Source organism: Trachemys scripta, chromosome 2, assembly GCF_013100865.1.
Source record: "Trachemys scripta elegans isolate TJP31775 chromosome 2, CAS_Tse_1.0, whole genome shotgun sequence".
Lineage (NCBI taxonomy): Eukaryota > Metazoa > Chordata > Testudines > Emydidae > Trachemys > Trachemys scripta.
The window spans coordinates 263,384,021-263,390,020 of NC_048299.1; positions in this window are offsets into that span (position 1 = coordinate 263,384,021).

The window sequence follows — 6,000 nt, forward strand, 5'->3', positions numbered from 1 at the left end:
CCTCCATTACAGCCTGTTCCTCTTCCTGAATCTGCATGGGAAAAAGTGGCGATTGACATTGTAGGAGCCTTTGATACTGCTCCCATTGACTGTTGTTATGCCATCACTTTAATAGACTATTTCAGCAAATGGCCTGAGGTAGCGTTTACATCACAAATTTCTTCTGCTACAGTAATTAAGTTCCTCTCTTCAGTTTTTAGCCGGGAAGGTAACCCCAAAGAACTGGTTTCAGATAATGATAGTCAATTTACTTCTCTGGAGTTTGAAACTTTTCTAGCAGAGAGGAACATTTTACACAGGAGGTCATTCCTATATTACCCTCAAGCCAATGGAGAAATCAAACGGTTTAACAGAAGTTTGAAAGAGAGTTTGCAAACAGCTAAACTGGAAGGGCGATGGTGGATACCCTTCACTACTGATTCCTTGCAAGCATACCGGGCTACATGACATGCCACAATGCAAAGATCACCCGCAGAGTTACTGCATGGGAAACAGATGACTACTAAACTGAACATTGCTGGATTGTTAAAGGCACGACTTGATGCCCCAAACAAGGATGATGTGAGAAAGACAGTTGAACAGAACCAAGCAAAGTCTAAGGCTTTCACAGACAAACGGCGGGGTGCTAAGGAACCAAAGTTGGAGTGTGGTTGCTTTGTTAAAATACGAAAACCTGGAATCTTACACAAAGGGGACCATAAATTCACAGCTCCTCTTAAAATCATAGAGAAGAAGGGACCTTACACCTATCGACTTTCTGATGGGCGGGTATGGAATGCTTCTTATCTTGCACCTGCCTATGCACCAAGAGGAGATTATGCCAATACCCAGTCTGCATTGGATGACTTCACTGTAGAATCAACACAACAAGACATTGCACTGGAACCAGGGCTTGAGAGACGGCCTGTCAGACTCAGACAAACACCTGCCTGGACTAAAGACTAGGTTATGTAGTATCTACAGTGTTTTCAGTGTAATATTCCTGCCAACAGTATAGTGTCTTGTTTCATATTTGTTCCTGGGGTTAGAACAACAATGTTTATTTTAATTTGGAAAGTTTAAGAGAGGAGGGAATGTGGTGTTCAGATGCTGCTTGTAATTATTAGAACTGACAGCACTGGCTGTTGGGAGTCTGAAAGGACAGGAAACAGGAAGGAGTGGGGAGGAGTTGAGGAGGCTGGGAGAGTTACAGAGTGCGCAGCTACAGCTTGGAGAAGAGACTTGCACCGTAAAATACAAAAACAGCTGCTAACCCGAGTTAAAAGCCGAGTTGCTGTGTCTTCACTGTTATTTTGACCCAAGTTAGCTTACTGGAGGTTAGCTAACCCAAGTTAACACCACATTTCTTTTGCAATGTAGATGTAACCCTTCTTCCAGGTGGAGTCAGCAGAGACCAGGGCCGGGTTCAATATCCAGGGGTTCCTTTTCAACAATACAACACAGAACCGGCTTGAGTCTCCATTCAGTAACCTGTGAAAAATATACACCACTCCTGGGTGACTCTAAGAGGCAATACTTCCCCTCTCACAAGCACAGAATCTTAATGTAGAAAAGAAACTTTTAATGAAAGGAGGGAAGTCACCCGGTATTAATTTGGGAAAATACCACCAGCAGGATTCAACCATGAGCAAAACACCTACACCAGAGCATGTTGGACAGCATCTTTTGGCTCAGGTTCTTGAGCTCAACAATCAAAATTTCCTTTAACGTGTCCCTCTCTGCTCCCTCACCACACCTCACTCAAAGTGGTTGTCCTTGGTCAGTGAAGACCTGGAGTTCAGAGGTGCATCTGTATGAGTTCACCTCCCACCCCTGGGAGGGGAGAGAACAAAGGCATCTTGCTCACTCCACCATCTGAGCACTTGCTCTGGGCATCACCGCTCCACTGGCCACCTGCTTCTCTAGTGTGGCCTCTGCAGGTTGGTCTCCTGAGGGTCCACCCTGCTCTTAGTGATTGTCAGTTCTCGCTAATTCAGTTCTTAGTGGGGAAACTTCAGTGCTGAAACAGGGTGGGCAGAAACACTGTCCCCCAACAGGTGAATTCAGCTCTAGTGATCACTTAACAAAACAAAAGGCTGTGAATGGAGCCTTAATTAGCTCTATCCTTGAACAGTGGGGAGGGGCAGGCTAACCTATGCCTAGGACTCTTGGGCAGAGCACACAGCTGGCAAGAACACCTGCCCCCACGCCCTCTCTTTCATAGGGGTCTGGCATCCGAGCCCCCTGCTTAGCGAGTTCAATCCAGTTGAGGGTGACCCCGTCAGTCAGGACAGGCTAAGCACAGTTCCGCTGTCCTTTACTCATACAATAAGGATTTATTTAAAAATTTTTATTAAAGCTAATGTTACATAATTTTTTTAATACATAGGTTGAGAAAAGAATGTTTGTACATCTGGGTACAGTACTTAGATTATCCACAAATATAGAGTTTGTTTTTAAAAGTCATATGATACATAGAGTATATAAGCAGCAATAACCCAAATTTAGGTGAATAGATTTAACAATACAGTTTAGATATTAGAATTCGAATACTCGGGTACATCACTCATGAAGAGCAGTACAGGGAGTTGGTTGTGGAAAGCAAAATATATCAATGAGTGGAAATTGTCCCTCAGTAATTGAGAATTAGGGTAGCTTGTCCATTTAGAAAATAAATCCATCAGGGAAGTATTTCAGTTACTTTCCTTACTGCACTTCTCATCGGCACTCCAGCTCATCCCTCCTGGTATTGTCGATGTCCGGGGATGTGTTCTATGTAGATGTCCCTTGACCACCTGATGGCGTCCGACACCATGAGTTGCCACATCCGTCAAGCGTAGCGTTGACCGATTCTGTATTCTCTCAACACTCGCTCGTTACTGCACCCAGGGCTCCGACGATCAGCGCTTGAGTCTGAACCTGGTAACTCCTGGCTCTCAAGGTGCTGGCAAGAGGGGCATATTTCTCCACCTTTTGAGTTCAGGCATCGTGGAAGACCAAGGTCCTGTTCTCGAAGGACACTGTGCCGTCCACCATGATGATCTTCTTCCGGTCCTTGTTGGTGATGATGATGTCCGGTCTCAGTTGGTTGTCTGTTCCAGGGATGGTGGAGTGATTTGTAACCCAACACCAGCCAAAGTTGTTCACTGTGGAAACACAGCTCTGTCTGCTGGATACCTAGGCAGAGTGGGTGTGTTCACGTAAATACAGTCTGGTCCTGAAGCCTTTCCCTTCCCCAACTAGCTGTCAGGGGAGAGCTCATTCAGAGCCTGCTTACATAGACATACCTCCCCTAGCACCACCGTTTGTCACACTTTTATCGGCGTGTTAGAGGGAAAGAACAAGATCATTTATTCCTATCTGCAGGTATGTAAATCTGAATCCATCCAATTTATTTTCATGCACCTTTTGATGGTGGATAATGCCAGGACTCTCCCCTGGCTGGTCATGTGCAAATTCTTCTTCCTCCCATTCTCATTGTTTCAGAGCAGCGATGCCGTGCAGGATCACGATCCACACACCTGTGTGTGCGCTTTGTTCAGAGGAGTCCCCTTCAGGAGTCCAGTGCCACAAAACAACTAGCTGGGCTGATAGTTCTTTCCTAATGGTAGATCTATTTTGGAGGATTAAAGACGATTATCCCCCATCTTGGCAGGTGGAGATCCACGGTTTGTCTCTGTCCATTTTCTCAAGTATGGGAATTAACAACAGAGTCCAAGACAGGATGCAGAGTGAACAGCAGGGGCTGTTTTACTAGCCTTGTGAATCACAGCACCAGGAGCAGCAGCATGTATAAATTATCCTGCAGCCATTTGACTACCCACAAGCACTCACTGAGGTAGGAGGGGTCTATAACAGAATCCTATGTTAACTGCACATTGCTTGTTAAGACTTGTACTGTTCCTCTATATAGACCTAGATTCAGCAAGATACCTACCTTGAAGCAGGTGAGAAGCCCCGTGGGGCAATTCATGTGTTCAAAGTTAGACACATGCTTAAGTACCTTGCAGAATCAGGGCCCTGGCTTTGAAATCCCTAACCTCATAGTGCAAATCCTCATTCAAATTCATCTTTGGCTAAACTCTTCCCGGAGGCTGATCTGAAGCTGCCTGTTTTGGAATTCATCGTGCTGAATAACCTGAAGCCAATGCTCCTGTCTTGCCAAAGGAAAAGTAAGACATAATACAGGCACGTCTCTTTATTTAAAGAGAAAAAAAAAGGTCATTTTAGATCCCTGAATGTACAAATGCCAGCACCTCATTTCCATCAAAAAGCAATTAACATAACTGATAAGTCACAAGAATCAAAATATAGTCAGATCTAATAACCCCAGAGTCAGTTGTGTAAATGATATGCACGCACACTTTCTGAGCAATGCTTTGATTGTTCTCTTTCCATTGTAAACAAAAGTGAATTATGATCTTGTAAGGTCTATCTCTTCCAGATAACTGAAAAAAGCTAATTAAAAACAAAAGCCACAGATGTAATTGTTGCTTAATGCTGTAAGCATAACATGACCTAATGCTATTATGAGTTCTGAACAAATTTCAATTAGAACTCCAGCTGGTAAACATATAAATGTGATAATGGTGTTTTAATATTGCATAATCACTTGTTAGCAAAATTATTTTTATTTAGTCTATTCATAATCTGAATCAGAGACTCAGGGTTGGGGTTATTTTACTACAATTTTATCACAATTTTTTGTTTATCTAAACTGGAGAAAATCCATTTGTCAGTAGCTGCAATTTTAAATTTGGTTAAAAATAGTTGAGCATTTGAGACGAGATTCACCATCTCGTCGTAAGTTACACCCATGCAAAAGGGTCAAAAAGTGGTATCTTTTTGCATTCCCTTTGCACTGGGCTGAAAAACTCCCCAAGGTGCAGAGCTGAGGTGTATTGGGCCTTATGTTCCCAACCCTGAAAACAAACAATAAGCCAACAGGTTTCAGACTTTTTGGAAGCATCAAATCCTCAAGGGTTAAAAGGAATCAGGAGGGGACTGGGGGAATATTTATTTCATGTCCCCCTGCACTATAAGGGAAACGTGAAGCAAATGGGATTTTCCCATAAAGCTGAGCACATCTGTAAGTCTTTGCAAGATTGGAGCCTGTGACTGTAAGCTCTTTGGAGCAGGGACTGTGTTTATATGGCTCCTAGAAGAATGTGATACAGATCCTGATTGGGTCTTTGGGATACCACCACAATACAAATATTAAGGGAAGGATAAGAAAGGAAGTATGTTCAGTGGTTAGAGTGCTAGCCTGAGTCTTGGGAGATGAAGGGCAAATTTCCTGCTCTGCCACAGACATCCCGTGTGACCTTGAGCAAGTCATTTAGCCTTTCTGTGCCTCAGTTGCCCATCTGTACAATGGGGATAATTGCACTTAATCTACCTCATGAGGGGTGTTGTGAGGATACTTACATTAAAGCATGTGTTCAGATACTGTATTGATGGGGACCATATAAGTAACTTTGACAGACAGAAGTAAATAATAAAAACAATAATGGATTCAAATTTTGTTTACACCAGAAGGACCCCATAATCCTCAGTTGTGGAGGGTGCCTAGTGCAGCTGAAAAGAGGGGCAAGGAGGCATTGAAGCATCTTTGCATCCTCCCTATCAATGCTGCGTTTTTCTCTTTTCTGGTTCAGTCCACTGATGCTAATTTACACAAATAGCCAATGGTCCAATGGGCTATCCCAGTACCTACCAGAGCACAGGGACACCACACCCACACTTCCCCCTTTTTCCTGGCTATGCTTCCACACCAGCTACAAGGAGGGGCAGTGGTGCAGAAGCAGCTATGCAGGCAGCTCATGTCAGTGTGACAGCACAAAGGTGCTCTAACAGAATCAAAGATCTGGCTTATGCTTTGACTGCAAGGCAGTCCTGGACACAGGCTCTGATTTTTGTTTTTCACGGTGGGTGCTTTCCGCCTTCCCGTTTCACTGTGCGCCATATACATGCTCCTGTCATCTACTGGAACTGTTGGCTGGCAGTAGGGTGACATATCAG